We start from the raw sequence: 25,809 nt of genomic DNA on the forward strand, positions 1-25,809 counted from the left end.
ACTTCTCTACTAATCTGGGAACAAATTTAATATAAATTCAGGCTTCAACTAATATATATATATATATATGTGTGTGTGTGTGTGTGTGTGTGTGTGTGTGTGTGTACATATCTTAGAATTGTTTGGTAATGAAGTAGATGAATGAAACTATTTAGAAAGACAGTAAGTGTAAAGTGTAAAACTTATTACTATAGAAATCATACATCTTTTCTAATGATACTTAGCACAAGGGACACTGCCCCTTATTCATTTGTCCGTTAGAGATGCAAGCTGAGAAGAAGCAATTAATTAGTTTTCTTCAAGTGGGAAAATCTGTACTTATTTTCATTATTCCTACATTCCTGAATTTACCACTGGAGCTGCTTCAGATACTTTAACATGGCATTTCTTTATTGAATTAAATACTTGAAAAGCCAGCATAAGACAAATTTGCTGTGCTTACTTTTGTAACCCAGTAACATGACTCTGGTGGCTGTGAATTTCCAACAGAAACATAATTGAACCACTCTACAATTGGATAATAAATGATCATCTTAGCTTAAGTTTCCTGTAACAATTGCCTTATATGAAAATGATTCTTAATTCATTAAATCTCAAGAACACTTATTTGGTCATGTTTTCTTATAGTATTCAAGGCTACTCAGAATTTTTTTCACAGTTGAAAAATGAGCTATGTATTTATGAAAACATCTAATCATTAGTTCATTTTTAAGTCTGATGTATATGTAATCTACAAACTTAAAAAGGCATTATCTTTTTTTAATTAATTTTTATTGTTGGTTGTTCAAAACATTACATAGTTCTTGATATATCATATTTAACACTTTGATTCAAGTGGGATATGAACTCCCATTTTTACACCGTATACAGATTGCAGAATCACATCAGTTACACATCCATTGATTTACATATTGCCATTCTAGTGTCTGTTGTATTCTGCTGCCTTTCCTATCCTCTACTATCCCCCTTCCCCCCTCCCCTCTTCTCTCTCTACCCCCTCTACTGTAATTCATTTCTCCCCTTATATTTTTTTTCCCTTTCCCCTCACTTCCTCTTGTATGTAATTTTGTATACCCCTGAGGGTCTCCTTCCATTTCCCTGCAATTTCCCTTCTCTCTCCCTTTCCCTCCCACCTCTCATCCCTGTTTAATGTTAATCTTCTTCTCATGCTCTTCGTCCCTACTCTGTTCTTAGTTACTCTCCTTATATCAAAGAAGATATTTGGCATTTGTTTTTAAGGGATTGGCTAGCTTCACTTAGCATAATCTGCGAATGTGAAATGTGAATAAAGTGATAATAACTTTTAAAGAAAAACTAAACCTTGGGGCTGGGGTTGTGGTTCAATGGTAGAGTGCTAGCCTCGAATTTGTGAGATCCTGGTTCAATCCTCAGTACCACATAAAAAGGCATTATCTTTTAGTAATATACTTTATCATAACATCATCACCAATATCATAGCCATGATCAATGTTATTTTAAGAAGACATATAATTCCAAATCACCAGAATTTTTATCAAAATTAATATTCAGAGTTATGCCAATTCCAATTTTAGATTTATTCTGTGAAAATCTGCAAGATGTTGTAGGAAGTTAAAACAGTTGTTTGAAGCACAAAAATGTTCAACACTTTGCCTTTTTTCTCCTTTATCTCTATACATTTTTCTTCTCGTGCTTTTCTCTTTCAACTTATTCAATCATTTTTTGTATCTCACATTGTTCTTTCTTTCAACATTTCCTTGTGGAAAACCAAAAGAAAAAAGGCACACTTTTTAATCTGAATATGTACATGTAGGATAATAAGAAACGTCTTTGCTTTTTGTCCCCAGTTCCTTTTGCAAAACTCCTGAAAGTCATTGAAATTTCTTGAAGGTTACAAGCACTTTTCTTTTTCATTAAGAGCCCCTGTTATGGTTTGGATATGAGATGTCCCCCAAAAGCTCATGTGTGAGACAATGCAAGAAAGTTTAGAGGTGAAATGATTGAGTTATAAGAGCCTTCACCTAATTGGTGCATTAATCCACTTGAGTGGATTAACTAGGTGCTAAATGTAGGCAGGTAGTGTATGACTAGAGGAGGTAAATCACTGGGGACATACCTTTGGGTTTCTATTTTGTCTCTAGTATGTAGAACTCCCTCTCTTTCTCTGCTTCCTGATTGCCATGTCCTGAGCTGCTTTCCTCCTCCACACACCTCTGCCATTATGTTTTGCCTCCCTTAGAATCAAAGCAATATTGAGTTGACTTTCTATGGATTAGGACATCAGAAATTGAGAGCTGTAAATAAACTTTCTTTTCTCTATGTTGTTCTTGGCAGGTCTTTTGAAAAAGATGACTTAACAGTGTCTTTCAATCACACCTGAGTTTATAATGAGTTGAAATAGGGAGGGGCCCCAAGATGACCTCAGGATGGCTCTGGTTACCAGAAAGACCAAGTGGTTGGAGGGTTGGAACCTTTGGCCCACTCACTGATATCCTGGGAAAGGAGAAGTGCTAGAGAGAATGAGCTCCATTAAAACACTTAAACAATGGGATTCTAAGAGCTTCCAGGATGGTCATGGGAGAGTGGCACACCTGTAGAGGGTGTGGGAACTCTTCACCCTACCTATATACCTTGATCTGTATACCTCTTCTATTTGCTATTCTTCAGTTGTAACCTTTGTAATAAGCCAATAAACACAAGTAAAATGTTTTCCTTGATAAGTTAATGACACAGCATCTGACCTAAGGAGAGTTTGTAGGAACTCCCAACTTGTAGCCAGTTGGTCAGAAATGCAGATGGCCTGAAACCTGAGTTTCACGTCTGAAGTGGAAGCATTTTTGTGGGACTGAGCCCTTTCACTTGTGGGATCTGACACTAACTCCAGGTGGATAAGGTCAGGATTGAATTGAGCAGAATTGGTAGATATCCACTTGGTATTAGAAAAGTGGAGTGTTGTTTGGTGTTAGAAAATAACAGGTGCTGCAAAATTAACAACTGATTAAATAACTACTCACAATAATTATGCCCTTAATTATTAATAGGTATTCAATTTTATATTCAAGGGATGAATTTTTCTTTTGAATGACTTAAAAGTGGGACTGATAGAAAATCTGAAATAATCTTCTTTCTTAAAGGTCACTGGATTTGTAAATGTCAAGCAATATGAAGACATTTTATGTAAAGTTTATCATAATAGATACTACTTTATATATGTGTAATATATATTTATTATTACTCTATCTGAGAGAATCCTCTCAAATTATAAGACTATCACTTTACTTGGGGACAGCCAGATAGAGAAATATATGTCTTCAACATAATGAATTTATGAGGTGAGTGTGTTAAAAATACACATAAAATAAGAATTTTTAAACACCTATAATGGGGTGAGATTTTTCATGATGGATGATTTATTTACATAACAAAAAATATTTATATTTATTTTAAAATAATTTTACATATATTTTTATGGTGTTGAAAAAGCTCAATGCTTTAGAGACCAGCCAAATAACAGACTAGAGGTAAGATAATGAGTACTGGTGAAAAGTCTGAACTAGTGTTTCCAACGAAAAGTACTCACCACCATTCTGTTAATATGTGTGTGTGTGTGTGTGTGTGTGTGTGTGTGTGTATGACATGACACGTAAGTACAAGTTCAACAATATTGTGAAATGTAAAATACTACATACAATAGCAGTAACAGAGAGAAAACTATAAACAATAAAAATATAAAGCTGTATGGTGATTTCAATTGTCAAAAATAAGCATTGCAAACAAATCTTGGTCTCTTCTCAGTGGGTTTATTTTTTTGTAGTGGTAGGTGTATAGTAATCTTAAAACTATTTTTAATGTTGTTGATAGATTAACTGAGAAGAAGAGAGATATAAACAAGGAAAAATGTTGTACAATGGGAACTATAAACTGTTGGTGAAGTAAATCAAAGAACATGCAAATTAAAATACATTCCCCTTATCCTGGATTGGAAGACCTAATATCATTAGGATATCAGTACTACCTAAAGTGATGTACAGATTCAATGTAATCATTATCAAATGCCAGTGTCATTTTTTGCAGAAATAGAAAAATCCATCTTAAAATTTATATGAAATCTCAAAGGACCCCAAAGAATCAAACTAATCCCAAAAGAGTAGCAAAAAAAAAAAAAAAAAAAAAAAAAAAAGTAGAAAGATTTATACTTCCTGATTCCAGAACATATTAGAAGGCTGTGATAATCAAAACAGTATAATACCGGCATAAAGACAGACATATAGACCAATAGAACAGAATGTAGAGCCCAGATCTAAACTTTCACATATATACTTACATGATTTTCAGCAAGGGTGCCAAGACCATTCAATGGGGAAAGGACAGACTTTGCAGCAAATGATACTGGGAAAATTGAAGATGTACATGCAAAATAAATAAATAAAGTTGGATCCTTATCTGACATTGTACACACAAATTAACACAAAATTGAATCAAGGCCTAAATGTAAGAGCTAAAATTATAAAACTCTTAGGGGAAATCCTCACAAAATTGAATAGGCAATGATTTTTTGATATGATACCAAAAGCATTAGCAACAAAGAAAAAATAGACAAATTGAACTTCATAAAAATTTAAAAATTTTGTGCTTTAAAAAAATGCTGGCAACAGAGTAAAAAGTCCAGCCACAAAATGAGAAAAAAATATTTGCAAATTATATATCTTATAAGGGATTAATGTCCTAAAGATACCAAGAATCCAAACTCAACAATAACAAAAACCCAATTCAAAACTGGGCAAAGGACTTAAATAAATATTTCTCTATAGAAGTTATGTAGATAGCCAATAAACATATGAAAAATGCTCCACATCACTAATTAGTAAAGAAATGCAAAAGCCACAATGAGATACTTTGTCACATCAGTTAAGATGGCTACTTTCAAACAAGAAAGAAAAAAAGGGAAGGAAGAGAGGGAAGAAGAAAGGAAATAACAAGTTTGGGCAGGAATGTGGAAAAAATAGAATCCCTGGGCGCTGTTGGTGGAAATGTAAAGTAGTGCAGTGTCATGTCCTGCATGACAGTTTTATTCAGGTCTACATGAACTGGGCAGTGAGGGGCATTAAGAAAACAGAGACAAACACAGGAGTAGAGAAAAAAGCCGGGACCCAGTGGATCAGCCAAACTCTAGTGGAGAAAGACTGACAATGAGCAAGCTCAGCACATTTATTATATAGGTTTAAACATCAAAAGGATTTATTGTGAGAAAGCTTCTTCAAGATAAATCTGAAGCTGAGGGTGAAAGAGGCCCAATTAGGGCTTATCAGCTTGTGCCCATAAGACATTTGAACCCAAGGCCATGAACTAATAAATTCCATGGCTGGCACAGAATCCCCCTTTGAATAGGATGTCACCACATCAATTGGGCCATCTTTGGTGCCTTCGCACTGAGAGGTGTCACCTCTATCTTTAGGCAGTTCAAAGATCCATAATTCATTCACTACTCCTCACAATGCAGTCTCTATGAAAAACAATATAACAAAGTGGTGGTTGTTCAAAAATTTAAAAATAGAGTCACTACAGATTCATCCATTTCCCTTCTGAACCCACATCCAAAAAACATTTAAAGTGGGATTTCAAAGAGATATTCATATACCTATGTTCACAGCAACATTATTAATGATAAAAATGTAGAAATATGCCAGGCTCAGTAGCATACACCTGAAATCCCAGTGGCTCTGCAGGCTAAAGCAGGAGGATCATGAGTTCAAAGCCAGCCTCAGCAAAAGTGAGGCACTAAGCAACTCAGTGAGACCCTGTCTCTAAATAAAATACAAAATTGGGTTGGGGATGTGGCTCAGTGGTTGGGTGCCCCTGAGTTCAATCCCCAGTAACCACCCCCATGTATAAACAACCCAAGTGCCTATTAACAAATAAATGGATAAGCAAAATGTGGTATATACACACAATGGAATATTATCCAGCCTTTAAAAGAATAGACATATATTACAACACAAAAGAATCTATAAAACATTATGCTAAGTGAAATAAGCCAGTCACAAAAAAGCAAATACTGTATAATTTAATGTAAGTGAGGCACTTGAAGAAGTCAAACTCATACCGACAGGAAGTAGAATGGTGGTTACTAGAAGCTTAGAGTAGATGAAATAGGAATTTGGTGTTTAGTAATATAAAATTTCTGTTTTGCAAGGTAAAAAGTGTTATGGAGACAGATGGTGATGGTTGCCTGACATTATAAATGTATTTAACACTATTGGACCATGCACTGATAAATATTCAAGATGAAACTCTTATGTTGTGTATTTTACCACAATAAAAGATGGAGAAAACTAAAGTTGAAAACAACTATTGAATAAAGCCATGTCATGAATTTATAGTACAGTGATAAGAAAGAGAGAGGAAGAGGGAGAAAAGAAGGGAAGAAGGAAGAAGGAAGAGAGGGAAGGAGACAGACAATTCCCTCCTGACAATAGTTCTAACTAATAAAAGAAGGAACAATGAAATTATTAAGTTATCCTTTTATAACCTTCATGAGAAAAAAATGGTTTTGGCAAGAATCATTAATTCTTAGGAGTTGAATAAGGATTAGTATTTTCGTAGTCTCAAAGCATCCTTCACAAATTCCCTATTAATTACAAAAGAGAAAAAAAGTAACAATTCAGTGGAGAAAATTGACAAAACTTTGACCAAATGATTAAAATTAACATCACCAAAGAGGGTCAGATGGGCATCATAAGTCGCCAAGGTCTGATTACCTGAAAAAGACACATATTGGTTATGTAGTATTCCCACCCAAAAGGCATAGTCTAAGTTTAATTATGGAGAAAATTTGAAAAACCCAAACTGAGCAATAGTGTATAAAATAACTGGCCTGAATGCTTCACATACTTTGGAGACATCTAACTAACAAAAAGCAAACTAAGACAAAAAGATTGTCCCAAACTGAAGAAATCAAATAATCATAGCAACTAAATGTGAAGTGTAATCCTGCATCAGATTCTGTCTGGGGAGAATTGCTTAAAGGAAGACTCCTGGAATGAGCTGGTCGAAGTGATTAAGATTATGTATCAATATTATAAATACATAAGTTAGATAAGATTAACGGGTCAATGTTAAATTTTCTGATTATCATACTGTAGTTCTGGGTTATCACTGTTCTGAAAAAAATACACACTGAAATGCAAAGGACAAAGGCAAAGGGTATATGCAATCTGTAGTCCAATAGTTTTTAAAAAACTGTTGAGAAATGTGTGTGAGAGAGAAAACTACAAAACAAATCTGGCAAAATACGTAAAAGTGAGTGAGTCTGCATCTAGGTAAAAGATACATCATGTTCTTGGTTTCAAATTTCCAAAAATAAAAATTATATTTCAAAATGTTTAAATGATAAATATGTGGGAAAACAGACAAAAATAATCTTTGGGTCAGATTCTACTCATGCCCATCCAGTTTGTGGGCTCAAACTTAAAATATGATTTGAATTCCCTGAAATAGTGAAGAAAATAGTTAAAAAACAAACAAACAAACCCCACCCACTTGCAATAAATTTGGAATCAACAAAAATAAAAACCATCAAGAAAGAGTCTATATTCTCATTCCTGGGTATGATTTTTTTCCTAAGAGTGTTAAAACGGTAGAGAGAAAAAAATTTCAAAACAATGCAATGTTGTGTTATAAGAATCTCAGCTTGGAGTCCAACACAAGGGGTTTGTAAAGGGCTCTGTGCCTGAGATGTTCCCTCTGCCCAGTTTCTTCCCTTTTATCATAGAGTGGGAACATAATTTTATCTGGCAGTTTAGAGAGTAAAGATTTATACCTTATGACAGTTTTCCAGATGATAATCTTTCACCCTAACATCTTTTTTTTAACAATTATGATTTTTTCCCCTAAAATATGCCTCCTATACTATTTTAGTACCTATCTTCTTTTTCTCCTGCTTCAGCTAATGTTATCTGGGTTTTATCTTTAGTGCCATGAACACAGGACGTGTGCTTAATTTGCTGATGGAATACTGTTAAAAGGATGGGAATGTCAACAGTTATGACAAAACTTGTGGATTTCATGAGAGGAATGCAGATACCTCGGTTCATTTACATTCACTGAACTCTAGTTCAAGTGCAGAAAGATAGAGTTAAATTATATCTCCAAGAGCCTTCCAGATCTATAACCTCTATCATTGTTATGATTTTCATGTGAGGCGTCCCCCCAAAGTTCCTGTCAATGCAGAAATACTCAGAGGTAAAATGGATAATCTATTCATCTTAGTTTGAATGGATAAATTGGGTGGTAACTGGGCAGGTTGGGTTTGGATGGAGGAGATGGGTCATGGGGGGCCTGCTCCCTAGAAGGGTTTATCTTCCTGTGGCACCCCCCTCCTTCCTGACATCCTCCTGAGCTGAACAGCTTTCCTTTGCTGGCTCCCCCCATGGTGTGCTGCCTTATCTTGAGCCTAGAGCAGTGAAAGTAGGCCATCTATGTACAGAGACCTCTGAAACCGTGAGCCCTGAATTAACTTTTCTTCCTCTAAGTTGTTCTTGTAGGATATTTTGGTCACAGTGACACAAAAGCTGACTTTAAAAAATCATCTAGGGGCTGGGGATGTGGCTCAAGCGGTAGCGCGCTCGCCTGACATGCGGTGGCCCGGGTTCGATCCTCAGCACCACATACAAACAAAGATGTTGTGCCCACCGATAACTGAAAAATAAATATTAAAAATTCTCTCTCTCTATCTCTCTCTCTCTTTAAAAAAAAAATCATCTAATTCAGAAAAGAATCTTTTTCCATTTTCCTTTTCAGACTGGATAAGAGGTAGTCATTTATAGCAGTGGTCTTGTGCTATTTTTTCCAGAATAATTTAATTTTACTTTCATTGAATAACATTTTACCTATTTATGATGTTTTTGACATATGTATACACTGTGGAATGGATAAATCAAGCTAATTAATATCCAGTATTGATTAATTAATTATATACTTATATTTTTGTGGTGAGACTATTTAAGATCTGTTTTTTTTAGTAATTTTCAAGTGTATAATACACCATGTTGTATTATAGATTGCCTGAACTTTTTTCTCCTGTCTGATTGAAATTTTATATCCTTTGCAGCAGCCCCCAAGCTTTTGACTGTATTCTTTATCTGGGAAAAAAATCAATTAAAGTTATACTTTAATTGGCATAAGATATCCATGCACTATTCCACTGAAAGGTAAATAAGAGAAAACTTTTAAAAGTAGATATTTAATAAGAAAAATTAAAAATATAAATTATAAAGAGTCCCTAATGCTTCTTTCCTGCACACAGGTCTCCATGCTCATTCTACTTTGGATAGTTTGGTGTATAATAAAGAGTCTAAATGCCCTCACGTGTCATTTGAGGCCGCTGTATTTTGTCCACAGTTGGCCCTCTTAGCTTCCTTCTCACTATACTCCTGATGCCCTCCACATTCCAGCCATCTGAATAGCTCACCAGTCTCTGAACAAGTCATGCATTGTAACACCGTCTTGCTTTGCTCTTGTTTTTCTGTTGGGGGAAACACAATCTCAGTGTGCTGTCTAGTCTGTAAGACCTTGACCCAAAGTCACCTCTTTGGTGAAGGATCCCTGCCATGATAGCTTAGTTGCCCCCCTCTCAATATGACCACCCTCGCAGTGTTCCAGGTTAATTTATGTACATTGTATTGTACACATAAGTCACACGAATCTGTGAACTCCTTCACAAAATTTTGGGTTTTGAAAACCAAAATTGTTTTATTTTTATCTTTGCCTGGTTACCAGCAATACATGGCAGGGCTTGGTCAAAATCTATTGAATTTAATTTATATAGAAAAGTTGTACCATAGAGTTGAACTCTTCCTTTCAAAAATCCTGTTCAAAAAAAGCTGTTCAAAAACCCTGTTTTTGAAAAAAGCTGTTCACTCCAGGTGGTGATCCACTACAAAGACGTTTACAGGTCAAACTGGTTCACAGGCATCTTCTGTGGATATATGGCAGATTATCTATTATGGAAAATAACGGTCATAAAATCCTAATTTTTGAGCTTCTTTTTTAGCTGCCTCTTTCAAAGTGTTGTTCCAGGAATGCTATTCCTCTGAAATCCTAAAGTAAATAGGTAAAATAAAAATAGAGATTTATTAGTTAAATATGTCTGCTTCATTTAATGTTTAACTGGAGCAAACAAATAATAATGTATTTCAAGAATAAAATACTCCCTAAAGCTCATCTATTTTTTATTTTTCCTAAAGCACTTTTAGCTTTTCTGAGTCACGGTCAGTGTGGCAGAGTGTCTCATGGCATTCTCAAGAAACCAGGCTTACCAAAGAAGGAGCAGTGAGGCAGGAGTGGAGTTCATGGTTCACATGGTCAACTGCACTGCTTTGAAGGTGTCAGAACCAAAGAAATCCCAAAATCTGGGAGTTAGGACTGACATCACAGCACAACACACACCAGAAGGAGGTACTGCTTCTGTGGTCATCACTGATGCCCTTTCTATACCTAAAAATAACCATAGTTCTCCCAACAACTAATACACAGTACTTGTGGTTAATTGAGTAGTAACTTAATGGTAAAAATAAGATTGATTATATTTAGAGCAGAGGGAAGGACCGCACCCAATTTTTCATTAGTGCATTATAGTTATATATATATATATAATACTGGGCTCACTTTGACATAACCATACAAGCATGGAATATATTTTTTTTAACCATTTACCCACCAGTGACTTCTTTTAGAAAGAGAAGAACCATGAAATCTTTACAAAGATGTGTCATGGTCCTGGAATAAACCTGTATTCCCTACGTGACAAGCTACAATGTACTACAGCCTCCTTTCTCTCCCATGGTTTTACGATTTTCACGTGAAATTTATTATTTGTGTGTTTAATGCTGTTTCAAAATTACTCTTGAGATATTGAATAACTTTTTAGAACTTTGAACCTTCATATAAGGTTTTCAACAGTACTTAGGAGTAAGATATTAAAACCCAAACTTCCTTTAACTAAGTTTTTTTTCTTTTAATTAAGTAAATAACAGAAATTTTTGAATTACAAATTCAAAAATACCTATTTTCTTAATAAAATGAGTTATGCATTAATAAAGTTTTAATGTATACTAGAATTAAGTCTATTTCTACATGCTAAACCTGGACCCTTCCCACCAGTTGTCCATAAAAAAGGTCACACAGATTCCTAGTGACATGGCTAATATTGAATGCTCATGTAGCTGCTCTACTGTATTTAAACTATGCATTTTGTTTGCTTTATTTATATGAATGATTTATATGAAATATTTATATGAATGATTCTATGTTTTAAGAAACTCTTTTGTATAATAATATACTCACTTATTATAATATTTTCCATTAATAAAAATGAGAGAAAGAAAAAGCTCAGGTCATAAAATCTAACATAGGATTAGTGGCTCTAAGAATTCAACTGAAGGGACTGTTCATAAGGAAGGAACATTTTTTAAATGTTGGTCTTTGACCTCAAAACAGGATGGCAGGTCTACAAAATCTTTAACATCTGTGTGGTTTCCGTCATTCCTCTTTTCTGAAATAGACATTTTTAAATTATTAACTTTTAAATAATTACACTTTTTAAAAAATTTAGTTGACCATATCCTTATAAAGCAAAGGGAATAATTCAGCCTAGTTTCAATAAGATTGGATTTAAGGAGCTACTCAGAGAGAAAAAGGACCCAAAGGTATATAATTGACCTCTGAAGTAAAATACAGAGGAACTTGGACAACTCATCTAAATGCTGTCCCCAGGACTCCTTTGTGGTGTGCTGAACACAGAAACACAAGGTTGTTGTACAGTCAGCCAAGGTCTCAAAGGGCAGGCTATTTCTTATTCCATTTTAGTTGAGACTTTGATTTTATCTCTTCTGCTTAGCCCAAACCAAGCTTCTGTTGCCCCAACAGCTGCTCCAGTTTGGGAGTTGAGAGCAGCAACACTGCTTTTTTTTTTTTTTTTTTTTTAACTATAGAGACTATGCTGAGTAGTGGGTTTGGAAACAGGGGGTTGGGCTACACTGCAGAGAGCAGGCTAAGTGAGCCACTGATGGGACAATGCCACAGATGAACTTTCAGAAAATAGTCTTTTCTGTGTGTTACTTTGTAGTATTTTCTGTTTTTTGTTTTTTTTTTAATGGTAAGATTTATATGAAGGTCTCTTCCACTGATGGTGGAAGTATTGATGTTTATTGAAGATTTTTAATTAATTAATGAATTTTAACTAGTATATATGATAGCAGAATGCATTTTGATTTATTGTACACAATTGCAGCACAACTTTACATTTCTGTGGTTGTACACGATATAGCGTCGCACCATATGTGCAGTCACACATGTACCTAAGGTAATGATGTCCATTTCATTCTACCATCTTTCTTACCCCCATGCATCCTCCCTGCACTCCCTCCCCTTTGCCCAAAGTTTCTCTGTTTTTCCCATGTTCCACCCCCATTATGGATCAGCATTCACTTATCAGAGAGAACATTCGGCCTTTGGTTTGGGGGGTTTGGCTTACTTCCCTTAGCATGATATTTTTCAACTCCATCCATTGACCTGCAAATGCCATAATTTTATTCTCTTTTAATGCTGAGTAATATTCGATTGTGTATATACACCACAGTTTCTTTATTCATTCATCTACTGAAGGGCATCTAGATTGCTTCCACAGTTTAGTTATTGGGAATTGAGCTGCTATGAACATTGATGTGGCTGCATTACTATAGTATGCTGATTTTAATTCCTTTGGGTATAGGCCAAGAAGTGGGATAGCTGGGTCAAATGGTGGTTCTGTTCCAAGTTTTCTAAGGAATCTTCATACTGCTTTCCAGATTGGTTGCACCAATTTGCAGTCCCACCAGCAATATATGAGTGTGCCTTTTCCCCCACATCCTCGCCAACATTTATTGTTGTCTGTATTCTTGATAGCTGCCATTCTGACTGGAGTGAGATGAAATCTTAAGAGCAGTTTTGATTTGCATGTCTCTAATTACTAGAGATTTTTGAACATTTTTTCATATATTTATTGATTGATTGTATATCTTCTTCTGAGAAGTGTCTGTTCATCTCCTTGGCCCATTTATTGATTGGGTTGTTTGTTTGTTTGTTTGGTGTTAAGTTTTTTGAATTCTTTATATATCCTGCAAATTAGTGCTCTGACGTGTGTGTGGCAAAAATTTGCTCCCAAAATGTCGGCTCTCTCTTCACCCTCATTGATTGTTTCTTTTGCTGCAAAGAAGCTTTTTAGTTTGAGTTCATCCTATTTATTAATTCTTGGTTTTATTGCTTGCACTTTAGTAGTCTTTCTTGTTAAGAAAGTCTGCGCCTAATCTGACATGATGAAGATTTGGGCCTACTTTTTAACTCTATTAGGTGCAGGGTCTCTAGACTAATTCCTAGGTCTTTGATCCACTCTGAGTTGAGTTTGTGCATGGTGAGAGATAGGGTTTTATTTTCATTTTGATGCATATGGATTTCCAGTTCTCTCAGCACCATTTGTTGAAGAGGCTATCTTTTCTCCAATGTAGTTTTTGGCGCCTTTGTCTAGTATGAGATAACTGTATTTATGTGGGTTTGTCTCTGTGTCTTCTATTCTGTACATGGTCAATACCAAATGTTTTTGTTACTATAGCTTTTTAGTATAATTTAAGGTCTGGTATTGTGATGCCTCCCGCTTCATTCTTCTTGCTAAGGATTGCTTTGGGTAGTCTGGGTCTCTAATTTTTCCCAATGAATTTCATGATTGCTTTTTCTGTGTCTATAAGGAATGGGATTTTAATTGGAATTGCCTTGAATCTGTATAGTGCTTTGGGTAGTATGGCCATTTTGACAATATTAATTTTGCCTATTTAAGAGATGGAAGATATTTCCATCTTCTAAGGTCTTCTTCAATTTCTTTCTTTAGTATTTTGTAGCTTACAATGTAGAGGTCTTTCACCTCTTTTGTTGATTCCCAAGTTTTTTTTTTTTGTTTTTTTTTTTTTTTGAGGCTATTGTAAATGGGGTAGTTTTCCTAATTTCTCTTTTAGAGGATTCATCATTGATGTATAGAAATGCATTTGATTTATGGGTATTTATTTTATATCCTGCTACTTTGCTGAATTCATTAATTAATTCTAGAAGTTTTCTTGTGAAGTTTTTTGGATCCTCTAAGTATAGAGTCATATCTTCAGCAAATAATGACAGTTTGATTTCTTCTTTTCCTATGTGTATCCCTTTAATTTCTTTTGTCTGTCTAATTGCTCTGGGTAGAGTTTCAAGGGCTATGTTGAATAGAAGTGGTGAAAGAGGGCATCCCTGTCTAGTTTCAGTTTTTAGAGGGAATTCTTCCAATTTTTCTCCATTTAGAATCATGTTGGCCTTGAGTTTAGCATAGATAGCTTTTACAATGTTGAGATATGCTCCTATGATCCCTAGTTTTTCTGGTGTTTTGAACATGAAAGGGTGCTGTATTTTGTCAAAAGCTTTTTTTTTTGCATCAGTTGAGGTGATCATATGATTCTTATCTTTAAGTCTATTGATATGATGAATTATATTTATTGATTTCCATCTGTTGAACCAAGCTTGCATTCCTGGAATGAACCCCACTTGATCATGGTGCACTATTTTTTAAATATGTTTTTCTATGTGATTTGCCAGAATTTTATTGAGAATTTTTGCATCAATGTTCATCAGGGATTTTGGTCTGAAATTTTCTTTCCTTGATGTGTCTCTGCCTGATTTTAGTATTAGGATGATACTAGCTTCATAGAATGAGTTTGCCAGTGTTCCTTCCTTTTCTATTTCATGGAATAATTTGAAGAGTATTGGTATTAATTTTTCTTTGTAGGTTTCACTCAGCTGTGAACCCATCTGGTCCCAGGATTTCCTTGGTTGGTAGGCTTTTGATGGCATCTTCTACTTCCTTGCTCAAAATTGATCTGTTTAAATTGTGTATGCCCTCTTGACTCAGTTTGGTTGATTATATGCCTCTAGAAATTTGTCAGTGTCTTCAAGTTCTTCTGCTTTACTGGAGTATAAATTTTCAAAATAGTTTCTAATTGTCTTCTGTATTTCAATAATGTCTGTTGTGATATTTCCTTTTTCATCACAAATTTTAGTAATATGAGTTTTTTCTCTCCTTCTTTTTGTTAGAGTACCTAAAGATTTGTCAATTTTATTTATTTTTTTAAAGAACCAGCTTTTTGTTTTGTCAATTTTTTGAATTGTTTCTTTAGTTTCAATTTCATTGATTTCTGCCCTGATTTTAATTACTTCCTATCTTCTGCTCCTTTGGGTATTGGTTTGCTCTTCTTTCTCTAGGGCTTTGAGAAAGGTTATTTTTTTTTTTTTTTTTTTTACGTTTTCTTCTTTTAATGAATGAGCTTAATGAAATGAACTTTCCTCTTTTCACTGCCTTTATAGTGTCCCAGAGATTTTGATAAGTTGTATCAGAGTTCTCATTTACCTCTAAGAATTTTTTTTTATCTCCTCCCTGATGTCTTCTGTTATCTGTGTGTCATTCAATAGCATATTGTTCTGTCTCCCGGTGTTGGAGTAGCTTCTCTTTTTAATTTTATCATTGATTTCTAATTTAATTCCCTTATGATCTGATAGAATGCAGGGTAGTATCTCTATTTTTTTGTATTTTTTTTAAGACTTGCTTTGTGGTCTATTTTGTGGTCTATAACATATGGTCTATTTTGGAGAAGGATCCATGTGCCGCTGAGAAGAAAGTGTATTTGCTGGCTGAAGGATGACATATTCTATATATGTCTGTTAAGTCCAAATTACTGATTGTATTATTGAGTTTTATAGTTTCTTTGTTTAGTTTTTGTTTGGAAGATCTATCCAGTGGTGAGACAGGTGTATTACAGTCATCCAGTATTATTGTGTTGTGGTCTATTTGGTTTTTATATTTGAGAAGGGTTTGTTTGACATACATAGATGGCCCATTGTTTGGGGCATAGATATTTATGATTGTTTATGTCTCGTTGATGTATGAATCCCTTAACTAGTATGAAATGTCCTTCTTCATCCCTTTTCACTAGCTTTGGTTTGAAGTCCACTTTATCTGAAATGAGGATGGAAACCCCTGCTTGTTTATGTGGTCATTTTTTTTTTTTTTTCATACTTTCACCTTTAGTCTGAGGATGTCTTCCTGTGAGATGAGCCTCTTAAAGAAACATATAGTTGGGTCTTTCTTTTTAATCTGATCTGTCAGTCTGAGTGTTTTCATTGATGAGTTTAGGCCATTCACATTCAGGGTTATTATTGAAATATGATTTGTAGTTCCAGATATTTTGGTTTATTTTTGTTTTTAACTTAACTTGGCTTCTTCTTTGATTGGCCTTTCGTTTAGTGGAGTTCCTCCTTTTGCTGATTTTTATTGTTGTTTTTCATTTCCTCCTCCTGGAATATTTTGCTGAGGATGCTCTGTAGTGCAGGCTTTCTCACTGTAAATTCTTTTAACTTTTGTGTATCATGAAAGGTTTTTATTTCATCATCAAATCTAAAGCTTAGTTTTGCTGGATATAAGATTCTTGGTTTGCATCTATTTTCTTTCAGAGCTTGGTATATGTTGTTCCACGATCTCCTGGCTTTGAGGGTCTGGGTTGAAAAATCTGCTGAGATACAAATTGGTCTCCCTTTATATATGATCTGATTCCTCTCTCTTGAGGCCTTTAAGAGTCTATCCTTATTCTGTATGCTAGGCATTTTCATTATAATGTGCCTTGGTGTAGATCTGTTGTAATTTTGTACATTTGGTGTCCTATAAGCCTCTTGTATTTGGTTTTCCAATTTATTCTTCATACTTGGAAAATTTTCTGGAATTTGCCGCAGTCTCTCGGCTGGGCACAAATCACGAGTCTCCACACAGCTTGTAGATTCAAACAGCAATTCTTTATTCCCGAACTCACACCGGCCGTCTACAAACACGCTCTGGGGGAATCCACGTTCTCTGCCCAAATCCCCTCTCTCAAATCCACTCCTGCCTAAATCCACACCGCATGGGCTTCTGTCTCTCAAAATATACTGTCTGACCTAAGCACTCAAGAGGAACTCAGCAGCAGGATACGCCCTATTCTAAAGGGGGAACACCCTACTCTCCTATTATGCTAAACTTCCCTATTCTAAAGGGGGAACACCCTACTCTCCTATTATGCTAAACTTCCCTATTCTAAAGGGGGAACACCCTAAACACGGATCCTGCCCTGGTCCTTGAGCAAGGTCACCTTTCAGAAGTCCTTCCACTAGACAGCATGGGAGTAAGCTGGCAAGGAATTTGTCATACCTACTTGGCTGATGGCTCCCAGCATCTCCCCCCTTCTGATTAATTAAACAACAAGTAATGTGGCTTAAGGACCGTGCCTGGTAGGTTGTCCAGTTCAACATATGGCTCTTACCCGTCATCGGAAAACTGACCTTTAGGTAACTGACCTTTAGGCGTCAGCCTCCTGTCTTAGGTTGATACCATTGCAACTGGATCATACCCGTCACTGACTACCGGTCCAGCATACAGCCATACTTGTGGATAGGTCTATGCACCAGTGGGGGGGTGAGGTTCTTTGCCTCACCTCTGTTGGCCCCCAAATTTGGCCTTGGTGCCAGTGGGGGAGTGAGGTTAATGTGGCTTAAGGACCGCGCCTGGTAGGTTGTCCAATTCAACATATGGTTCTTACCCGTCATCGGAAAACTGACCTTTAGGCAACTGACCTTTAGGCGTCAGCCTCCTGTCTTAGGTTGATACCATTGCAATTGGATCATACCCGTCACTGACTGCCGGTCCAGCATATAGCCATTGGCCCCCAAATTTAGACCATCACTAGCAGAAGGGAGGAGGATACAGAAATGCCACGACACCAAGCCAATTGACAGTTCCTTTGGAAAAATTGCATCATTGGTGACACCATCAGCAAAGATCACTGGTGACACCATCAGCAAAGATATGCCAGCATTACCACAATTTGCTGCACTAAACGTAGTTACATAGTCCAGGCAAGTTCTGTAAGCAGTTCAAAGGGGAGGAATCTATCAATCTGTCCGTCTCTTCCCAAAGTCCGTTTCCTCCCAAAGTAAGTTGACTCCTTGATTGAGCATACTTGTTGAGTTATATTCATTGGGATGAAGATAGGAATTCTGGCAATGATGCTAAAAAGACATTAACCTGAAAAGAATTATTAAATATAATGAAAAGGAAAGGTGAAAGTAAACAAACAGATCTGTTAACCTACTTAAAAAACAATCCTTAACAGCTGTTTACCTGATTTAAATTAGTAAACAAGCAGATCTGTTAACCACCTTTAAAAACAATCCTTAACAGCTGTTTACCTAATTTAAATTAAACCATTTAAATCACGTGAATAAAAAAAAAAATAATAATAATTTGGATCCATTTTCTCATGAGCGCTCCTCATATATGAAATACGCACACACAGACATACAACACAAAACACAAATGTGCAAACAAACGTACAACACATAAGATAATAATAAAGGCCTTGTAGCTTTACCTAGGTGAAATCTCCATTGCAATGTTTAAAAACTCCACAGTCAAAAAATAAAACTGATCAGAAAAACATTAACCTAGGTTTGTATGAGCTCAAAAAATAAAAATAGAACCTTATGATGTGGGAAAAATGCAATAATAAAATAGATATTGAAAAAAGCATCCTGGTTAATCACAGTCGCAGATGTAAGAATGGCCAAGCTGGAGTTCTGGATATCAGCTGTTATGGATTTGAGTCAAATTATCTTCTTTTTGATCTGTAGAAATTGCTTTAGTTAGTCTTTCTGGAATCCAAATCGGCTGCTGTTCTCCCTGTGGAAACACACAAACAGAGCCCCGACTCCAGACAATCACTGGGTCTGGACCTTTCCATTGTCCTGTTAGAATATCTTTCCAAAGAACTTTAGGCTTATGCACATTTTTTGGATACATATGCCTTTCCGCAGCACTAAGTCCTGATGAATCCAAATTTAAAAAGTTTAGAGTAAAAAGCGTTATTTTAAGTTTATCTTTGGGGGATATATACCCCTTTCCAATTCCCTCTTTTTGCTTTAATAAGCACGTTTTAATTCTATCTTGAATGTCTGTATCTAATAGTTGTCTTAGCTTTTTGTATTTTTAATTTGAAATACCTTTACTTGACATTTTTAACCATTTTCTAATTCTTGTCTTCCTACATCTTTTCTAACTTTTTTCTTTTTAACTTTCTATACTTCTGTCTTTAAAGTTTTTCACTTCAAATTTTTAATCTTCTTTATCTAAATATCTTTTATCTTATTATCTTCCCATTATCCTGGTTTTTGTTTTTTTTTTTCCTCCGTCATGAAGGCATCTTAACCATCTTCAATTTAACCTTTTAAAGCCTTTTAATTATCATCTATACTGTACTTTTAAATGTACTTTTTCACTACCTACCTACAGCTTCACTATTTTAAACGAGGCTTAGATTTTGTTTAAATCGCTTTCATGTTAGTTTACATGGCTGCCCTTCAACCAAAGGCCTTTTTTACTCCATTAAGAAGCTTTGTCTCAATCTGCCATGTACAAATACTTTTTTTTTTTCTTTCTTCCCTTCTCAAACTTTTAAAGTAAGTCTAGTTTCCTCAAAATCTTTTTAAATGGCATTTTACAACTTTTTACTTTAAAACAGAGATTATCTCATCTAGAAACATTCCTTTTTCTTTTAACCTTCCATATTAAAATATATTTTCACATCTTCAATCTTTTAATATTTCTTTTCTAGCCATTAACCCTTTTTATAAATTCACATTCTGAAATAACCCTTATAAAATTTCTGATCTAGGCAAATTACTCCACTTTAATAGATGAAATACTTTCATGTTTTGTTTTTATGGTACTATAATACTATAATTGAAACCCAACTGAAACTTCTTATACTCTTTGTATATAAATTACACCTGATAGAATCTTAACACTTAGTAACCTTGTTTCAGCAAAGACACAGACTAAAGCAATATTAAACATTTTTCCATTCACCAATTTATGAAAACACACATAATGTTTAAATATATTACCTTATGGAACTTAATAAGTAAACAGTACTTGATTTCATATTTAGTGGTTGATATTTTTAACACTCTAGTTTTGTAAATTAATCAGATGTCTGTAAAAACCAAGATCTTAGACAAATGTAGTAAACAGAATTAGCCATCTCTTTCTTGTTGAAGAAAAACCCTTCTACAGGATACCATGATGGTCCCATTGAAATAGTTAATAACTCGTCTTTAAAAAGCCATGGGCTGCATTTTTGTATTGTATCAACATATGTCCTAACTGTTCTTGGTCTTACTGGGGTGCCTCCTTTCTCTAACAATTTCTCTTCCTCGGAGGCGAACAACTTAAAACCTTGAGCCAACCATTTTCCCCAGTTTGCCTGAGAAAGTTCTAGGAACAGGCAACTTGAAACAAAAACAAAATAAATCAAAAGGAGAACACATTGTTTTTTGAAATGGCCACCCATTCTCTCACCTTCCCTCAGAGGCGAGCAATTTCACTTACCCCCAAGCTTCAGGCGTTCCACGTACGAGCCACCAAATGCCGCAGTCTCTCGGCTGGGCACAAATCACGAGTCTCCACACAGCTTGTAGATTCAAACAGCAATTCTTTATTCCCGAACTCACACCGGCCGTCTACAAACACGCTCTGGGGGAATCCACGTTCTCTGCCCAAATCCCCTCTCTCAAATCCACTCCTGCCTAAATCCACACCGCATGGGCTTCTGTCTCTCAAAATATACTGTCTGACCTAAGCACTCAAGAGGAACTCAGCAGCAGGATACGCCCTATTCTAAAGGGGGAACACCCTACTCTCCTATTATGCTAAACTTCCCTATTCTAAAGGGGGAACACCCTACTCTCCTATTATGCTAAACTTCCCTATTCTAAAGGGGGAACACCCTAAACACGGATCCTGCCCTGGTCCTTGAGCAAGGTCACCTTTCAGAAGTCCTTCCACTAGACAGCATGGGAGTAAGCTGGCAAGGAATTTGTCATACCTACTTGGCTGATGGCTCCCAGCAGGAATTATCTCATTGAAGAGATTGTGCATTCCTTTGGTTTGAATCTCTGTCCCTTCCTCTATCCCAATAACTCTTAGATTTGGTCTTTTGATTGCTCTCCCATAATTCTTGGATGTTCTGTTCATGGTTTCCTACTATCTTCACTGTGTGACCTACTTTATTTTCCAGATTGTATACTTTGTCTTCATTATCTGCCATTCTGTCTTCCAAGAAATCTAATCTTTTGGTGTTGCTTTCTATTGAATTTTTTATTTGGTTTATTGTTTCTTTTGTTTCAAGGATTCCTGATTTTTTTTTTTTCAGAATCTCTTTCTTGAAGTAATCTTTTGCTTCATGTATTTACTCCCTTATCTCTTTGTTGGTGTAATCAATGGATGCCTGTATTTGCTCTCTTATCTCTTTTTGGAATGATCAATGTTAACCTGTTTTTTGCTAATTTAGGTCATTCTTAATAGATCATTTTAATTATTTACATTCTGAACTCCTTCTCTGACATTTCATCAATTGTGCTATCCATGGATTCTGTTATTGTAGTATTCTGGTTTGTTTGGGGCACTTTTTTCCTTTGTTTTTTTCATAATGTGTATGTGTCTTCATTTCTTGCAGTGCAGATCTGAGGTATTACATTTGCTACCATATAATCTTATAGTATCCATGTAGATTATCTGTACCTCACCTTGGTGTTGGCATTCTAGACCCTGCCAGTGACCCGAGATGGTTGCTACTGCAACTATAAGTGGTGGAGCCATAGTGGAGGTAACTTGATATAGCAGTGGGCATGTCCCAAGATGGATGCAACCTCTTCAGAGATGGGGCTGCAAGGGTGGGCCTTACAATGGCTTTGGGCTGCCTTTTCTGAGATGCAGCTACTTCTAGACTGTATCTGTTGTAACAGAGTAAAAGCTACTGTGTAGGGAAGGTTATGGTGATGGATGCAGTGTCCCAAGATGAAGGTTAGACCTGGGCTCCCAAGGGCTCCAGTGCAGGTCCCTGAGGGTGATCCTTGGCTGGAGCCTGAGCCCGGGCCTGAGCTCCGGCATGGGTCTGCTGGTTGGCAGGGTAGACCAGGCCTCTAATTGAATATATATATATATATATATATATATATATATATATATATATATATTTTTTTTTTTTTTTTTTTTTTTTTTCCTACGTGGTACTGAGAATTGAACCCAGTGCCTCACAAATGAGAGGCAGGTGCTCTATCACTGAGCTATAGCCCCACCTCCCTCTCATTGAATTTTTAAGACTGCCTAATCTGCCTGTCCCTCAAGCAAAGCCTACAATTAACTCACAATGCAGAAATGACATAAAACACTCATTTCTTGAGGGTCTAGACAATAATGACTCACCTGTAAAAATCTATACTTAAATGTATATTAAATAGATTTTGGAACCTGATATTAATTTTCAAAATTTTTGCAATTCTCTTGTGATTACTTCTTCCTCTATCCTGACATAATGAGGCATTGTGTTTAACTCTCTTTTGTGCCAAATAGAGATTAATTCTATGAAAAATTGTTAAGCACTGACTATATGTGGGTACTCTGCCAGCTTAGAGAGGATGCAGAAATAAATTACCTTTGAGGGACTTGTAGACTCCTATAAATATACAAGATAAAGAGCCCACTCACATCCTGAGAATATTATAGTTTGTGATCAATGACAGAGGGAGTTCTTTTTAAGCATAAATGTTTATATTGAGGTTATGATGAGGAAGACATAAAAAACAGTATTTCATCTTCCTTACCTGTTCTGAATATCAGAAGCAAAAAAAAAAAAAAATAGCATGGATATCTTTAAAAAAACTAATGTCAGAAGAAATAAAGATATTAAAAGATCAATACCCATTTGAGACACAAAGCAAATCTTTACAGCTCAGAAATAGATTAATTTTCTGAGTTCAGAAAAACCAGGCATTGGGCATCAAGATTTCAAGAAAAAATAAATGCAATCGAAACTCAGAGAAATGTGTTAGAAGACTTGTAGTCTGTCTTCCCTTCTTGCCATCGGGAATGCAGGAGGAAAATGTACTTTACTTGAGGGAAGATTACTATAAGGCCATATCACAGGCCCACCCCCCCCACCCCCAAGGCAACTTGTGACCTCTAGCTGTAGGTGCAAGCACCAGGCCATGAGGATCACTGAGAGGCCAGGACACCTCGAAACCGAAACAGCTAGGTCTGATGGCACAGAGGGTTTCTAAGGACACACACATTTTTTTTCTTTGGAAATGTTTAAGTAGCATTCAGGCTAATATGAAAAGGAAATACATCTTGGAGTCATATAGTTTTTAGTCTGAGAACTAAAAACTAGAAATTTACATGTAAGGTAACCAGGTCAAATGAATGGTAGCTACAAGGATGTTTAGAAAAAACTAAATAGATCCAGAAAAATAGATCTTGCAAAAGTTGGATGATAAAGATATCCAGATAGTGAAGTAACATTAAGAGACTATTAGGTAAAAATAAGTAAATAAAGATTGCTTGTTTGAGAATTGCTATAAGTTGATTCCAGTTCATTCATCACCTAAAATACATTACCAAGGGTTAAAAGGGGTACAGAAAATGAACCAGATTGGGAGTTGACCACCCAAGTTGTGGTTTTATTTAACATTTTCCTTTAAAAAAACTTTTTTTTTGATTAAAAAAATCCATGCATTGAAGTAGTTGCATTGATATGATAATATAATTTCATAGATGCAATAGGTTAAACTTTATCAAATTGAATGTTTTAAACCTATATAACTCACCTGGATATCAGTTATATCTCAATAAATCTGCCAAAACTATGTATGGAGAAATTAACAAAAGTCATTTCAATACAATGAGACAAGCACATATTACTTAAGAGATAATATTTCAGGAACAGATTAATATTAGTGCTTTAATCAAATCTTAAATCCATTTATTCAAATATCCTTTTGAAATAGAATTTATGTAAGCAATTCTGACAAGATGGTAATAATAATAAATGATCGATCAAATTGAAAACAATTGCAAATTTGGTGAATAATGATAAAATTATAGCTACAATTGCTATACATCTGGCAATAATTGCAAAGCCTCGTTCTTGCTATACATGGATGAAAAACACTAGGCAGAAGTCAAAATAATCCTCCTATTAAAAATGGAATTAACAAGTAGTAAACACTTTAATTAAACCTTTATTTTCATACTTAATCCCAGCTTCCAAATATGTTGGTTATTTTATAATTGTGGGAAGAAAATATCTTAAATTACGGAAGTTTAATTTGTTACCATTGGTGACTTTCTGTTGAAGAAATTAGGTAAATTCTCAGACTGCCTCTCTTCTGAATTAATTTCCACAAGTTCTGCTAGATAAACTTAGGAAGAACATGACAGGAAAAAGATGTATAAATTAAGTGTTGCTCTAACAGGAAAGGGTACTAGGTTAAAAAGAATTTGTTTTTGCTGGAACTCTCTGCCCTTTTGAATTTCTGAATATCATAAACCAAACACCGGATAACGCAGTGTAACTCAGGGAAAATATATGTGTAAACAGTTAATAAATCCGTTTTGTTTGAAGTTTGGGACGGAATAGGAGATAAAAATAAAACTGGGAAAGATGTTAATACAGAGGTGGGGAGACTTGTTTCTGATTTTATGACCACAAAAAATACCTACACATATATGAATAAAAACAATATATCATGCTTGATTTGAAACACACACACACACACACACACACACACACACGTGTGTGTATTCTAGAAAGTTTGCAAAGCCTTCAGGGTCACTTTGCCAAACTCGGTGTGAAGGTGCAGGGAACCACAGTTCCTAAGAGCAGCTCACGAACAGCTGAGGCAATGCTGGGACCATTAGCATTGGCCATTGGCAATGCCAGGACTCAATGGCCTTCAGAGAGCAGCACATGCATGGGTGTCTTGGCAGATTTAGGGCTGTGGTTACATTAAGTGTGGGTGGTTCAGGAGGCAATAAATACAGATTGGCCCCTCCTTAATAGTCACAGTCCAAGAGGATAAACATTACACAATGTAAAATCTTAATAGCAAATTCTTTTAGTCTATAAAACTAGTTGAGACTACAAATGGTTGTATTAAAAAATCAATATTAAACATTAGTCTTTGCATAAGTCAAGATGAAAGAATATTCTTCTACTAGTGTATTATGTGATTAAAACAATTGAGCTGTTGTACACCTTCTCATTTTCATGAAGTGTGTTCTCTTCCACCCACCAGCACCAGGTAACAATTTCCATTGAATAATATGTCTGAGCAAAGTAGATGTGAAAATTACATATGTATAGTAAGTTATAAAATGATTTGGAAGATGACGGCACCTAGCAGAAAAATTCAGCAATCATGTTCTTTGAAGAATTAGTTGTTAATTTGTCTTCATCTTAGAGAATGTTATGAATAATAAAATAATCCAGCTCTTATTTTGTAGAGTGATGAATTATCCCAGCCTTTGTTGTCTTTCTTCATGTCTTCGACAATTTGATTGTCTCATAAGAGGAAACATGAAATGAAATTTAAATCAAACAATGTTTCAACTTCAGATGTAACTTGGTGGGAAACCAATCTGTAATTAACCAGAGTGTCGAGTATTGGTTATTATTTGAAGAATCAGTGAAATGAGCAAAGTAAGTACTTTTCCTGTGGAGTCAGATCTACTTGTTCCAAATTCCCTCCTTCCTGCTTGATAACCATATAATTTTGGACTATTTTCTCAAATTTTACTACACATTCATTTTTTTTATCTGATAATATGAGAACATCTATTGTAGAATTTTGTGACTATTA

This window comes from Callospermophilus lateralis, chromosome 16, assembly GCF_048772815.1.
Source record: "Callospermophilus lateralis isolate mCalLat2 chromosome 16, mCalLat2.hap1, whole genome shotgun sequence".
Lineage (NCBI taxonomy): Eukaryota > Metazoa > Chordata > Mammalia > Rodentia > Sciuridae > Callospermophilus > Callospermophilus lateralis.